Source organism: Schistocerca cancellata, unplaced genomic scaffold (assembly GCF_023864275.1).
Source record: "Schistocerca cancellata isolate TAMUIC-IGC-003103 unplaced genomic scaffold, iqSchCanc2.1 HiC_scaffold_642, whole genome shotgun sequence".
Lineage (NCBI taxonomy): Eukaryota > Metazoa > Arthropoda > Insecta > Orthoptera > Acrididae > Schistocerca > Schistocerca cancellata.
The window spans coordinates 88,668-103,053 of NW_026046653.1; the positions used below are offsets into that span (position 1 = coordinate 88,668).

The following is a 14,386-nucleotide window of genomic DNA, read 5'->3' on the forward strand; positions in this document are numbered from 1 at the left end:
TGCTCGTTCTACTAAAGACAGATGGCGTCGGAAAACAACGGTGTAAGGCACCATATTTAAGCTGTGGTTCCCGAAAGTGAGGGTGGGGTGCAACCTCACATCTGACAACTCGTCTAAAATACTCTAAAAAAACGTATTTCCTTCGCACAAGAAAAAACAAGCAAATTTCGCAGTCAGGCTCTGGAGATGAAGCTAGAAACGACGGCAGCACGTTATTTGCGCTCGCACGTCAGATTGGCCGAGCGGTCTAAGGCGCCAGATTTAAGCTCTGGTTCCCGAAAGGGAGCGTGGGTTCGAACCCCACATCTGACAATGAATTTTAAATATTCCAAAACTGCCCATTTCCTTCGTGCGGGAAAGCAAGTAAATTACGCGCAAACAGGTTCGACAGATATTATTAGAGACGGCAGTGATTACGGAGCTTGCCCTGCAAGTCTGATTGCCTGGCGGTCAGAAGGAATGGAAAGCTGTTAGGAGACATGGCTTTCAGCCAGGCGACCCGGATTCGATTCCCGGTAGCCGAACATACTTTTGTTTGCTGAGTCTTGGCTATTCTCAGGGCGTTTACGTTTTCTTTGTGTTGTGCTTTTTGGGTCCAAGCGTCAAGAAAGCAAAAGTCAACGAAAACAGATACGTGTATAAATGACTGGCAGGGCAGTAACGAAGGTGGATGAGCCGGTGGACCGGGTATTGGACTGCTGACGTGGCCCCATTGCACAGCTCGTCAGCTCAGTAGGTTAGAGCGCCGTGCTGTGAACACAAAGGCCATGTATTCGATCGCAGCAAGTGCCATTTAATTTTTCTCTCGTAAAAGACAGTGCTTCCTCCAGCGAGACACTGCCATGTAAATACCAAGTGACATGCACAACAAGCAATATGTCTGCACGTTTCGCGGCGTTGTGGCTAACGGCCATAGCACGCTGAGTGCAGCGGTTCTCGTCTGTTCATTGTAGTTAAGAACCGTTGGGCGTGGTTAGTACTTGGACGGGTGACCAGCTGGGAGCTCGACCTGCATTTGGCTTCTTTCATTTTGCCTTTTTACTTCGGTTTCGTTGCTGCTTAGCGTTAATGATGCTGTCCAGCACGCTGACGCCACTCTTGCCTCTCGGTACACTAAGGCGCGAATCTGTGGCCACAATAAAATGAAAGGTTCTGTCGTGTGTTTGTCGTTTTTTGGTCTCTCACAGTCGTTTCTCGCGCCTGCCCTCTACATATATGCCCGTTTCCAAGCGTCAGCTTTCGCGTCAGCCGAGCAAAGTCGAGACAAGTCGACACATGGAGACACACGATGCTGTGAAACGAAATCCGGAGACTAGCGCACTGGCTACACGGAGTGAGACGTGGGGCGAAGGAAAACTATTCGTAACGCGACAGTTCTCAGTTACGAGGATCGCGTTACGTTACGTGGAATATCCCTAGAAGAAAAATGTACGTGTCGTGCGGTGGCCGGGAATCGAACCCGGATCAACTGCTTGGGAAGCAACCATGCTGACCGTTACACCACCACCGCATTGCGCTGCGCTTCACTCACGCCGCGATGTGTCGGCTACCCTCCTGCCACCAGAGGCCGAAGGCGAAGGCGCTGTAGGCGCTCAACGCCAGGGCGGAGGTGAGCACATCTGAACGCAGTGTGTAGGTGCTGCTAGGACGATGTAGCGTAACTAGAAGCAGAACTGACAGCCGTTGAAGAAACTGCCCTTTAATTTACAGCAGCGTGATAAAAGAAATATCTAATGTGACGTACTTACTGACGATCCAGAGACGATTGAGCATATGTGTGCCAGTCCAGAAGTAGAAAGCGCGTACGTATCATAGTGTTAAGTTGGTTAGTTTGATGCTCGCCTGGAGCATATCATTGGCTTCCCGTAAGGGTGAAATGCACAGCGTAGCCGTTGATAGGGAACGGCCTTTTCTTGTCATTCGTTGTTTTCTCTGCGCCAATGTAAAAATTGATAATCAGAGTTCTGCTCGTTCTACTAAAGACAGATGGCGTCGGAAAACAACGGTGTAAGGCACCATATTTAAGCTGTGGTTCCCGAAAGTGAGGGTGGGGTGCAACCTCACATCTGACAACTCGTCTAAAATACTCTAAAAAAACGTATTTCCTTCGCACAAGAAAAAACAAGCAAATTTCGCAGTCAGGCTCTGGAGATGAAGCTAGAAACGACGGCAGCACGTTATTTGCGCTCGCACGTCAGATTGGCCGAGCGGTCTAAGGCGCCAGATTTAAGCTCTGGTTCCCGAAAGGGAGCGTGGGTTCGAACCCCACATCTGACAATGAATTTTAAATATTCCAAAACTGCCCATTTCCTTCGTGCGGGAAAGCAAGTAAATTACGCGCAAACAGGTTCGACAGATATTATTAGAGACGGCAGTGATTACGGAGCTTGCCCTGCAAGTCTGATTGCCTGGCGGTCAGAAGGAATGGAAAGCTGTTAGGAGACATGGCTTTCAGCCAGGCGACCCGGATTCGATTCCCGGTAGCCGAACATACTTTTGTTTGCTGAGTCTTGGCTATTCTCAGGGCGTTTACGTTTTCTTTGTGTTGTGCTTTTTGGGTCCAAGCGTCAAGAAAGCAAAAGTCAACGAAAACAGATACGTGTATAAATGACTGGCAGGGCAGTAACGAAGGTGGATGAGCCGGTGGACCGGGTATTGGACTGCTGACGTGGCCCCATTGCACAGCTCGTCAGCTCAGTAGGTTAGAGCGCCGTGCTGTGAACACAAAGGCCATGTATTCGATCGCAGCAAGTGCCATTTAATTTTTCTCTCGTAAAAGACAGTGCTTCCTCCAGCGAGACACTGCCATGTAAATACCAAGTGACATGCACAACAAGCAATATGTCTGCACGTTTCGCGGCGTTGTGGCTAACGGCCATAGCACGCTGAGTGCAGCGGTTCTCGTCTGTTCATTGTAGTTAAGAACCGTTGGGCGTGGTTAGTACTTGGACGGGTGACCAGCTGGGAGCTCGACCTGCATTTGGCTTCTTTCATTTTGCCTTTTTACTTCGGTTTCGTTGCTGCTTAGCGTTAATGATGCTGTCCAGCACGCTGACGCCACTCTTGCCTCTCGGTACACTAAGGCGCGAATCTGTGGCCACAATAAAATGAAAGGTTCTGTCGTGTGTTTGTCGTTTTTTGGTCTCTCACAGTCGTTTCTCGCGCCTGCCCTCTACATATATGCCCGTTTCCAAGCGTCAGCTTTCGCGTCAGCCGAGCAAAGTCGAGACAAGTCGACACATGGAGACACACGATGCTGTGAAACGAAATCCGGAGACTAGCGCACTGGCTACACGGAGTGAGACGTGGGGCGAAGGAAAACTATTCGTAACGCGACAGTTCTCAGTTACGAGGATCGCGTTACGTTACGTGGAATATCCCTAGAAGAAAAATGTACGTGTCGTGCGGTGGCCGGGAATCGAACCCGGATCAACTGCTTGGGAAGCAACCATGCTGACCGTTACACCACCACCGCATTGCGCTGCGCTTCACTCACGCCGCGATGTGTCGGCTACCCTCCTGCCACCAGAGGCCGAAGGCGAAGGCGCTGTAGGCGCTCAACGCCAGGGCGGAGGTGAGCACATCTGAACGCAGTGTGTAGGTGCTGCTAGGACGATGTAGCGTAACTAGAAGCAGAACTGACAGCCGTTGAAGAAACTGCCCTTTAATTTACAGCAGCGTGATAAAAGAAATATCTAATGTGACGTACTTACTGACGATCCAGAGACGATTGAGCATATGTGTGCCAGTCCAGAAGTAGAAAGCGCGTACGTATCATAGTGTTAAGTTGGTTAGTTTGATGCTCGCCTGGAGCATATCATTGGCTTCCCGTAAGGGTGAAATGCACAGCGTAGCCGTTGATAGGGAACGGCCTTTTCTTGTCATTCGTTGTTTTCTCTGCGCCAATGTAAAAATTGATAATCAGAGTTCTGCTCGTTCTACTAAAGACAGATGGCGTCGGAAAACAACGGTGTAAGGCACCATATTTAAGCTGTGGTTCCCGAAAGTGAGGGTGGGGTGCAACCTCACATCTGACAACTCGTCTAAAATACTCTAAAAAAACGTATTTCCTTCGCACAAGAAAAAACAAGCAAATTTCGCAGTCAGGCTCTGGAGATGAAGCTAGAAACGACGGCAGCACGTTATTTGCGCTCGCACGTCAGATTGGCCGAGCGGTCTAAGGCGCCAGATTTAAGCTCTGGTTCCCGAAAGGGAGCGTGGGTTCGAACCCCACATCTGACAATGAATTTTAAATATTCCAAAACTGCCCATTTCCTTCGTGCGGGAAAGCAAGTAAATTACGCGCAAACAGGTTCGACAGATATTATTAGAGACGGCAGTGATTACGGAGCTTGCCCTGCAAGTCTGATTGCCTGGCGGTCAGAAGGAATGGAAAGCTGTTAGGAGACATGGCTTTCAGCCAGGCGACCCGGATTCGATTCCCGGTAGCCGAACATACTTTTGTTTGCTGAGTCTTGGCTATTCTCAGGGCGTTTACGTTTTCTTTGTGTTGTGCTTTTTGGGTCCAAGCGTCAAGAAAGCAAAAGTCAACGAAAACAGATACGTGTATAAATGACTGGCAGGGCAGTAACGAAGGTGGATGAGCCGGTGGACCGGGTATTGGACTGCTGACGTGGCCCCATTGCACAGCTCGTCAGCTCAGTAGGTTAGAGCGCCGTGCTGTGAACACAAAGGCCATGTATTCGATCGCAGCAAGTGCCATTTAATTTTTCTCTCGTAAAAGACAGTGCTTCCTCCAGCGAGACACTGCCATGTAAATACCAAGTGACATGCACAACAAGCAATATGTCTGCACGTTTCGCGGCGTTGTGGCTAACGGCCATAGCACGCTGAGTGCAGCGGTTCTCGTCTGTTCATTGTAGTTAAGAACCGTTGGGCGTGGTTAGTACTTGGACGGGTGACCAGCTGGGAGCTCGACCTGCATTTGGCTTCTTTCATTTTGCCTTTTTACTTCGGTTTCGTTGCTGCTTAGCGTTAATGATGCTGTCCAGCACGCTGACGCCACTCTTGCCTCTCGGTACACTAAGGCGCGAATCTGTGGCCACAATAAAATGAAAGGTTCTGTCGTGTGTTTGTCGTTTTTTGGTCTCTCACAGTCGTTTCTCGCGCCTGCCCTCTACATATATGCCCGTTTCCAAGCGTCAGCTTTCGCGTCAGCCGAGCAAAGTCGAGACAAGTCGACACATGGAGACACACGATGCTGTGAAACGAAATCCGGAGACTAGCGCACTGGCTACACGGAGTGAGACGTGGGGCGAAGGAAAACTATTCGTAACGCGACAGTTCTCAGTTACGAGGATCGCGTTACGTTACGTGGAATATCCCTAGAAGAAAAATGTACGTGTCGTGCGGTGGCCGGGAATCGAACCCGGATCAACTGCTTGGGAAGCAACCATGCTGACCGTTACACCACCACCGCATTGCGCTGCGCTTCACTCACGCCGCGATGTGTCGGCTACCCTCCTGCCACCAGAGGCCGAAGGCGAAGGCGCTGTAGGCGCTCAACGCCAGGGCGGAGGTGAGCACATCTGAACGCAGTGTGTAGGTGCTGCTAGGACGATGTAGCGTAACTAGAAGCAGAACTGACAGCCGTTGAAGAAACTGCCCTTTAATTTACAGCAGCGTGATAAAAGAAATATCTAATGTGACGTACTTACTGACGATCCAGAGACGATTGAGCATATGTGTGCCAGTCCAGAAGTAGAAAGCGCGTACGTATCATAGTGTTAAGTTGGTTAGTTTGATGCTCGCCTGGAGCATATCATTGGCTTCCCGTAAGGGTGAAATGCACAGCGTAGCCGTTGATAGGGAACGGCCTTTTCTTGTCATTCGTTGTTTTCTCTGCGCCAATGTAAAAATTGATAATCAGAGTTCTGCTCGTTCTACTAAAGACAGATGGCGTCGGAAAACAACGGTGTAAGGCACCATATTTAAGCTGTGGTTCCCGAAAGTGAGGGTGGGGTGCAACCTCACATCTGACAACTCGTCTAAAATACTCTAAAAAAACGTATTTCCTTCGCACAAGAGAAAACAAGCAAATTTCGCAGTCAGGCTCTGGAGATGAAGCTAGAAACGACGGCAGCACGTTATTTGCGCTCGCACGTCAGATTGGCCGAGCGGTCTAAGGCGCCAGATTTAAGCTCTGGTTCCCGAAAGGGAGCGTGGGTTCGAACCCCACATCTGACAACGAATTTTAAATATTCCTAAACTGCCCATTTCCTTCGTGCGGGAAAGCAAGTAAATTACGCGCAAACAGGTTCGAGAGATATTATTAGAGACGGCAGTGATTACGGAGCTTGCCCTGCAAGTCTGATTGCCTGGCGGTCAGAAGGAATGGAAAGCTGTTAGGAGACATGGCTTTCAGCCAGGCGGCCCGGATTCGACTCCCGGTAGCCGAACATACTTTTGTTTGCTGAGTCTTGGCTATTCTCAGGGCGTTTACGTTTTCTTTGTGTTGTGCTTTTTGGGTCCAAGCGTCAAGAAAGCAAAAGTCAACGAAAACAGATACGTGTATAAATGACTGGCAGGGCAGTAACGAAGGTGGATGAGCCGGTGGACCGGGTATTGGACTGCTGACGTGGCCCCATTGCACAGCTCGTCAGCTCAGTAGGTTAGAGCGCCGTGCTGTGAACACGAAGGCCATGTATTCGATCGCAGCAAGTGCCATTTAATTTTTCTCTCGTAAAAGACAGTGCTTCCTCCAGCGAGACACTGCCATGTAAATACCAAGTGACATGCACAACAAGCAATATGTCTGCACGTTTCGCGGCGTTGTAACTAACGGCCATAGCACGCTGAGTGCAGCGGTTCTCGTCTGTTCATTGTAGTTAAGAACCGTTGGGCGTGGTTAGTACTTGGACGGGTGACCAGCTGGGAGCTCGACCTGCATTTGGCTTCTTTCATTTTGCCTTTTTACTTCGGTTTCGTTGCTGCTTAGCGTTAATGATGCTGTCCAGCACGCTGACGCCACTCTTGCCTCTCGGTACACTAAGGCGCGAATCTGTGGCCACAATAAAATGAAAGGTTCTGTCGTGTGTTTGTCGTTTTTTGGTCTCTCACAGTCGTTTCTCGCGCCTGCCCTCTACATATATGCCCGTTTCCAAGCGTCAGCTTTCGCGTCAGCCGAGCAAAGTCGAGACAAGTCGACACATGGAGACACACGATGCTGTGAAACGAAATCCGGCGACTAGCGCACTGGCTACACGGAGTGAGACGTGGGGCGAAGGAAAACTATTCGTAACGCGACAGTTCTCAGTTACGAGGATCGCGTTACGTTACGTGGAATATCCCTAGAAGAAAAATGTACGTGTCGTGCGGTGGCCGGGAATCGAACCCGGATCACCTGCTTGGGAAGCAACCACGCTGACCGTTACACCACCACCGCATTGCGCTGCGCTTCACTCACGCCGCGATGTGTCGGCTACCCTCCTGCCACCAGAGGCCGAAGGCGAAGGCGCTGTAGGCGCTCAACGCCAGGGCGGAGGTGAGCACATCTGAACGCAGTGTGTAGGTGCTGCTAGGACGATGTAGCGTAACTAGAAGCAGAACTGACAGCCGTTGAAGAAACTGCCCTTTAATTTACAGCAGCGTGATAAAAGAAATATCTAATGTGACGTACTTACTGACGATCCAGAGACGATTGAGCATATGTGTGCCAGTCCAGAAGTAGAAAGCGCGTACGTATCATAGTGTTAAGTTGGTTAGTTTGATGCTCGCCTGGAGCATATCATTGGCTTCCCGTAAGGGTGAAATGCACAGCGTAGCCGTTGATAGGGAACGGCCTTTTCTTGTCATTCGTTGTTTTCTCTGCGCCAATGTAAAAATTGATAATCAGAGTTCTGCTCGTTCTACTAAAGACAGATGGCGTCGGAAAACAACGGTGTAAGGCACCATATTTAAGCTGTGGTTCCCGAAAGTGAGGGTGGGGTGCAACCTCACATCTGACAACTCGTCTAAAATACTCTAAAAAAACGTATTTCCTTCGCACAAGAAAACACAAGCAAATTTCGCAGTCAGGCTCTGGAGATGTAGCTAGAAACGACGGCAGCACGTTATTTGCGCTCGCACGTCAGATTGGCCGAGCGGTCTAAGGCGCCAGATTTAAGCTCTGGTTCCCGAAAGGGAGCGTGGGTTCGAACCCCACATCTGACAACGAATTTTAAATATTCCTAAACTGCCCATTTCCTTCGTGCGGGAAAGCAAGTAAATTACGCGCAAACAGGTTCGAGAGATATTATTAGAGACGGCAGTGATTACGGAGCTTGCCCTGCAAGTCTGATTGCCTGGCGGTCAGAAGGAATGGAAAGCTGTTAGGAGACATGGCTTTCAGCCAGGCGGCCCGGATTCGACTCCCGGTAGCCGAACATACTTTTGTTTGCTGAGTCTTGGCTATTCTCAGGGCGTTTACGTTTTCTTTGTGTTGTGCTTTTTGGGTCCAAGCGTCAAGAAAGCAAAAGTCAACGAAAACAGATACGTGTATAAATGACTGGCAGGGCAGTAACGAAGGTGGATGAGCCGGTGGACCGGGTATTGGACTGCTGACGTGGCCCCATTGCACAGCTCGTCAGCTCAGTAGGTTAGAGCGCCGTGCTGTGAACACGAAGGCCATGTATTCGATCGCAGCAAGTGCCATTTAATTTTTCTCTCGTAAAAGACAGTGCTTCCTCCAGCGAGACACTGCCATGTAAATACCAAGTGACATGCACAACAAGCAATATGTCTGCACGTTTCGCGGCGTTGTGGCTAACGGCCATAGCACGCTGAGTGCAGCGGTTCTCGTCTGTTCATTGTAGTTAAGAACCGTTGGGCGTGGTTAGTACTTGGACGGGTGACCAGCTGGGAGCTCGACCTGCATTTGGCTTCTTTCATTTTGCCTTTTTACTTCGGTTTCGTTGCTGCTTAGCGTTAATGATGCTGTCCAGCACGCTGACGCCACTCTTGCCTCTCGGTACACTAAGGCGCGAATCTGTGGCCACAATAAAATGAAAGGTTCTGTCGTGTGTTTGTCGTTTTTTGGTCTCTCACAGTCGTTTCTCGCGCCTGCCCTCTACATATATGCCCGTTTCCAAGCGTCAGCTTTCGCGTCAGCCGAGCAAAGTCGAGACAAGTCGACACATGGAGACACACGATGCTGTGAAACGAAATCCGGCGACTAGCGCACTGGCTACACGGAGTGAGACGTGGGGCGAAGGAAAACTATTCGTAACGCGACAGTTCTCAGTTACGAGGATCGCGTTACGTTACGTGGAATATCCCTAGAAGAAAAATGTACGTGTCGTGCGGTGGCCGGGAATCGAACCCGGATCAACTGCTTGGGAAGCAACCACGCTGACCGTTACACCACCACCGCATTGCGCTGCGCTTCACTCACGCCGCGATGTGTCGGCTACCCTCCTGCCACCAGAGGCCGAAGGCGAAGGCGCTGTAGGCGCTCAACGCCAGGGCGGAGGTGAGCACATCTGAACGCAGTGTGTAGGTGCTGCTAGGACGATGTAGCGTAACTAGAAGCAGAACTGACAGCCGTTGAAGAAACTGCCCTTTAATTTACAGCAGCGTGATAAAAGAAATATCTAATGTGACGTACTTACTGACGATCCAGAGACGATTGAGCATATGTGTGCCAGTCCAGAAGTAGAAAGCGCGTACGTATCATAGTGTTAAGTTGGTTAGTTTGATGCTCGCCTGGAGCATATCATTGGCTTCCCGTAAGGGTGAAATGCACAGCGTAGCCGTTGATAGGGAACGGCCTTTTCTTGTCATTCGTTGTTTTCTCTGCGCCAATGTAAAAATTGATAATCAGAGTTCTGCTCGTTCTACTAAAGACAGATGGCGTCGGAAAACAACGGTGTAAGGCACCATATTTAAGCTGTGGTTCCCGAAAGTGAGGGTGGGGTGCAACCTCACATCTGACAACTCGTCTAAAATACTCTAAAAAAACGTATTTCCTTCGCACAAGAGAAAACAAGCAAATTTCGCAGTCAGGCTCTGGAGATGAAGCTAGAAACGACGGCAGCACGTTATTTGCGCTCGCACGTCAGATTGGCCGAGCGGTCTAAGGCGCCAGATTTAAGCTCTGGTTCCCGAAAGGGAGCGTGGGTTCGAACCCCACATCTGACAACGAATTTTAAATATTCCTAAACTGCCCATTTCCTTCGTGCGGGAAAGCAAGTAAATTACGCGCAAACAGGTTCGAGAGATATTATTAGAGACGGCAGTGATTACGGAGCTTGCCCTGCAAGTCTGATTGCCTGGCGGTCAGAAGGAATGGAAAGCTGTTAGGAGACATGGCTTTCAGCCAGGCGGCCCGGATTCGACTCCCGGTAGCCGAACATACTTTTGTTTGCTGAGTCTTGGCTATTCTCAGGGCGTTTACGTTTTCTTTGTGTTGTGCTTTTTGGGTCCAAGCGTCAAGAAAGCAAAAGTCAACGAAAACAGATACGTGTATAAATGACTGGCAGGGCAGTAACGAAGGTGGATGAGCCGGTGGACCGGGTATTGGACTGCTGACGTGGCCCCATTGCACAGCTCGTCAGCTCAGTAGGTTAGAGCGCCGTGCTGTGAACACAAAGGCCATGTATTCGATCGCAGCAAGTGCCATTTAATTTTTCTCTCGTAAAAGACAGTGCTTCCTCCAGCGAGACACTGCCATGTAAATACCAAGTGACATGCACAACAAGCAATATGTCTGCACGTTTCGCGGCGTTGTGGCTAACGGCCATAGCACGCTGAGTGCAGCGGTTCTCGTCTGTTCATTGTAGTTAAGAACCGTTGGGCGTGGTTAGTACTTGGACGGGTGACCAGCTGGGAGCTCGACCTGCATTTGGCTTCTTTCATTTTGCCTTTTTACTTCGGTTTCGTTGCTGCTTAGCGTTAATGATGCTGTCCAGCACGCTGACGCCACTCTTGCCTCTCGGTACACTAAGGCGCGAATCTGTGGCCACAATAAAATGAAAGGTTCTGTCGTGTGTTTGTCGTTTTTTGGTCTCTCACAGTCGTTTCTCGCGCCTGCCCTCTACATATATGCCCGTTTCCAAGCGTCAGCTTTCGCGTCAGCCGAGCAAAGTCGAGACAAGTCGACACATGGAGACACACGATGCTGTGAAACGAAATCCGGAGACTAGCGCACTGGCTACACGGAGTGAGACGTGGGGCGAAGGAAAACTATTCGTAACGCGACAGTTCTCAGTTACGAGGATCGCGTTACGTTACGTGGAATATCCCTAGAAGAAAAATGTACGTGTCGTGCGGTGGCCGGGAATCGAACCCGGATCAACTGCTTGGGAAGCAACCATGCTGACCGTTACACCACCACCGCATTGCGCTGCGCTTCACTCACGCCGCGATGTGTCGGCTACCCTCCTGCCACCAGAGGCCGAAGGCGAAGGCGCTGTAGGCGCTCAACGCCAGGGCGGAGGTGAGCACATCTGAACGCAGTGTGTAGGTGCTGCTAGGACGATGTAGCGTAACTAGAAGCAGAACTGACAGCCGTTGAAGAAACTGCCCTTTAATTTACAGCAGCGTGATAAAAGAAATATCTAATGTGACGTACTTACTGACGATCCAGAGACGATTGAGCATATGTGTGCCAGTCCAGAAGTAGAAAGCGCGTACGTATCATAGTGTTAAGTTGGTTAGTTTGATGCTCGCCTGGAGCATATCATTGGCTTCCCGTAAGGGTGAAATGCACAGCGTAGCCGTTGATAGGGAACGGCCTTTTCTTGTCATTCGTTGTTTTCTCTGCGCCAATGTAAAAATTGATAATCAGAGTTCTGCTCGTTCTACTAAAGACAGATGGCGTCGGAAAACAACGGTGTAAGGCACCATATTTAAGCTGTGGTTCCCGAAAGTGAGGGTGGGGTGCAACCTCACATCTGACAACTCGTCTAAAATACTCTAAAAAAACGTATTTCCTTCGCACAAGAGAAAACAAGCAAATTTCGCAGTCAGGCTCTGGAGATGAAGCTAGAAACGACGGCAGCACGTTATTTGCGCTCGCACGTCAGATTGGCCGAGCGGTCTAAGGCGCCAGATTTAAGCTCTGGTTCCCGAAAGGGAGCGTGGGTTCGAACCCCACATCTGACAACGAATTTTAAATATTCCTAAACTGCCCATTTCCTTCGTGCGGGAAAGCAAGTAAATTACGCGCAAACAGGTTCGAGAGATATTATTAGAGACGGCAGTGATTACGGAGCTTGCCCTGCAAGTCTGATTGCCTGGCGGTCAGAAGGAATGGAAAGCTGTTAGGAGACATGGCTTTCAGCCAGGCGGCCCGGATTCGACTCCCGGTAGCCGAACATACTTTTGTTTGCTGAGTCTTGGCTATTCTCAGGGCGTTTACGTTTTCTTTGTGTTGTGCTTTTTGGGTCCAAGCGTCAAGAAAGCAAAAGTCAACGAAAACAGATACGTGTATAAATGACTGGCAGGGCAGTAACGAAGGTGGATGAGCCGGTGGACCGGGTATTGGACTGCTGACGTGGCCCCATTGCACAGCTCGTCAGCTCAGTAGGTTAGAGCGCCGTGCTGTGAACACGAAGGCCATGTATTCGATCGCAGCAAGTGCCATTTAATTTTTCTCTCGTAAAAGACAGTGCTTCCTCCAGCGAGACACTGCCATGTAAATACCAAGTGACATGCACAACAAGCAATATGTCTGCACGTTTCGCGGCGTTGTAACTAACGGCCATAGCACGCTGAGTGCAGCGGTTCTCGTCTGTTCATTGTAGTTAAGAACCGTTGGGCGTGGTTAGTACTTGGACGGGTGACCAGCTGGGAGCTCGACCTGCATTTGGCTTCTTTCATTTTGCCTTTTTACTTCGGTTTCGTTGCTGCTTAGCGTTAATGATGCTGTCCAGCACGCTGACGCCACTCTTGCCTCTCGGTACACTAAGGCGCGAATCTGTGGCCACAATAAAATGAAAGGTTCTGTCGTGTGTTTGTCGTTTTTTGGTCTCTCACAGTCGTTTCTCGCGCCTGCCCTCTACATATATGCCCGTTTCCAAGCGTCAGCTTTCGCGTCAGCCGAGCAAAGTCGAGACAAGTCGACACATGGAGACACACGATGCTGTGAAACGAAATCCGGCGACTAGCGCACTGGCTACACGGAGTGAGACGTGGGGCGAAGGAAAACTATTCGTAACGCGACAGTTCTCAGTTACGAGGATCGCGTTACGTTACGTGGAATATCCCTAGAAGAAAAATGTACGTGTCGTGCGGTGGCCGGGAATCGAACCCGGATCACCTGCTTGGGAAGCAACCACGCTGACCGTTACACCACCACCGCATTGCGCTGCGCTTCACTCACGCCGCGATGTGTCGGCTACCCTCCTGCCACCAGAGGCCGAAGGCGAAGGCGCTGTAGGCGCTCAACGCCAGGGCGGAGGTGAGCACATCTGAACGCAGTGTGTAGGTGCTGCTAGGACGATGTAGCGTAACTAGAAGCAGAACTGACAGCCGTTGAAGAAACTGCCCTTTAATTTACAGCAGCGTGATAAAAGAAATATCTAATGTGACGTACTTACTGACGATCCAGAGACGATTGAGCATATGTGTGCCAGTCCAGAAGTAGAAAGCGCGTACGTATCATAGTGTTAAGTTGGTTAGTTTGATGCTCGCCTGGAGCATATCATTGGCTTCCCGTAAGGGTGAAATGCACAGCGTAGCCGTTGATAGGGAACGGCCTTTTCTTGTCATTCGTTGTTTTCTCTGCGCCAATGTAAAAATTGATAATCAGAGTTCTGCTCGTTCTACTAAAGACAGATGGCGTCGGAAAACAACGGTGTAAGGCACCATATTTAAGCTGTGGTTCCCGAAAGTGAGGGTGGGGTGCAACCTCACATCTGACAACTCGTCTAAAATACTCTAAAAAAACGTATTTCCTTCGCACAAGAAAACACAAGCAAATTTCGCAGTCAGGCTCTGGAGATGTAGCTAGAAACGACGGCAGCACGTTATTTGCGCTCGCACGTCAGATTGGCCGAGCGGTCTAAGGCGCCAGATTTAAGCTCTGGTTCCCGAAAGGGAGCGTGGGTTCGAACCCCACATCTGACAACGAATTTTAAATATTCCTAAACTGCCCATTTCCTTCGTGCGGGAAAGCAAGTAAATTACGCGCAAACAGGTTCGAGAGATATTATTAGAGACGGCAGTGATTACGGAGCTTGCCCTGCAAGTCTGATTGCCTGGCGGTCAGAAGGAATGGAAAGCTGTTAGGAGACATGGCTTTCAGCCAGGCGGCCCGGATTCGACTCCCGGTAGCCGAACATACTTTTGTTTGCTGAGTCTTGGCTATTCTCAGGGCGTTTACGTTTTCTTTGTGTTGTGCTTTTTGGGTCCAAGCGTCAAGAAAGCAAAAGTCAACGAAAACAGA

The 14,386-nt window shown here is 50.0% G+C and overlaps 15 non-coding genes across 15 annotated transcripts; 8 read left to right on the forward strand and 7 right to left on the reverse strand.

The window, feature by feature from the left end:
* The first annotated feature begins 228 nt into the window (after positions 1 to 228).
* Positions 229 to 312, forward strand: Trnal-uaa (transfer RNA leucine (anticodon UAA)). The gene has a single exon. It is a non-coding gene; the product is annotated as a tRNA-Leu (tRNA).
* Positions 313 to 1,438: 1,126 nt separating this feature from the next.
* Trnag-ccc (transfer RNA glycine (anticodon CCC)) lies at positions 1,439 to 1,510 on the reverse strand. The gene has a single exon. It is a non-coding gene; the product is annotated as a tRNA-Gly (tRNA).
* A 683-nt stretch (positions 1,511 to 2,193) lies between these two features.
* Positions 2,194 to 2,277, forward strand: Trnal-uaa (transfer RNA leucine (anticodon UAA)). The gene has a single exon. It is a non-coding gene; the product is annotated as a tRNA-Leu (tRNA).
* A 1,126-nt stretch (positions 2,278 to 3,403) lies between these two features.
* On the reverse strand, positions 3,404 to 3,475 carry Trnag-ccc (transfer RNA glycine (anticodon CCC)). The gene has a single exon. It is a non-coding gene; the product is annotated as a tRNA-Gly (tRNA).
* Positions 3,476 to 4,158: 683 nt separating this feature from the next.
* Trnal-uaa (transfer RNA leucine (anticodon UAA)) lies at positions 4,159 to 4,242 on the forward strand. The gene has a single exon. It is a non-coding gene; the product is annotated as a tRNA-Leu (tRNA).
* Positions 4,243 to 5,368: 1,126 nt separating this feature from the next.
* Trnag-ccc (transfer RNA glycine (anticodon CCC)) lies at positions 5,369 to 5,440 on the reverse strand. The gene has a single exon. It is a non-coding gene; the product is annotated as a tRNA-Gly (tRNA).
* Positions 5,441 to 6,123: 683 nt separating this feature from the next.
* Trnal-uaa (transfer RNA leucine (anticodon UAA)) lies at positions 6,124 to 6,207 on the forward strand. The gene has a single exon. It is a non-coding gene; the product is annotated as a tRNA-Leu (tRNA).
* A 1,126-nt stretch (positions 6,208 to 7,333) lies between these two features.
* Trnag-ccc (transfer RNA glycine (anticodon CCC)) lies at positions 7,334 to 7,405 on the reverse strand. The gene has a single exon. It is a non-coding gene; the product is annotated as a tRNA-Gly (tRNA).
* A 683-nt stretch (positions 7,406 to 8,088) lies between these two features.
* Positions 8,089 to 8,172, forward strand: Trnal-uaa (transfer RNA leucine (anticodon UAA)). The gene has a single exon. It is a non-coding gene; the product is annotated as a tRNA-Leu (tRNA).
* Positions 8,173 to 9,298: 1,126 nt separating this feature from the next.
* Positions 9,299 to 9,370, reverse strand: Trnag-ccc (transfer RNA glycine (anticodon CCC)). Its single transcript has one exon. It is a non-coding gene; the product is annotated as a tRNA-Gly (tRNA).
* Positions 9,371 to 10,053: 683 nt separating this feature from the next.
* Trnal-uaa (transfer RNA leucine (anticodon UAA)) lies at positions 10,054 to 10,137 on the forward strand. The gene has a single exon. It is a non-coding gene; the product is annotated as a tRNA-Leu (tRNA).
* A 1,126-nt stretch (positions 10,138 to 11,263) lies between these two features.
* On the reverse strand, positions 11,264 to 11,335 carry Trnag-ccc (transfer RNA glycine (anticodon CCC)). The gene has a single exon. It is a non-coding gene; the product is annotated as a tRNA-Gly (tRNA).
* Positions 11,336 to 12,018: 683 nt separating this feature from the next.
* Trnal-uaa (transfer RNA leucine (anticodon UAA)) lies at positions 12,019 to 12,102 on the forward strand. The gene has a single exon. It is a non-coding gene; the product is annotated as a tRNA-Leu (tRNA).
* A 1,126-nt stretch (positions 12,103 to 13,228) lies between these two features.
* On the reverse strand, positions 13,229 to 13,300 carry Trnag-ccc (transfer RNA glycine (anticodon CCC)). Its single transcript has one exon. It is a non-coding gene; the product is annotated as a tRNA-Gly (tRNA).
* Positions 13,301 to 13,983: 683 nt separating this feature from the next.
* Trnal-uaa (transfer RNA leucine (anticodon UAA)) lies at positions 13,984 to 14,067 on the forward strand. Its single transcript has one exon. It is a non-coding gene; the product is annotated as a tRNA-Leu (tRNA).
* The last annotated feature ends 319 nt before the right edge of the window (positions 14,068 to 14,386 follow it).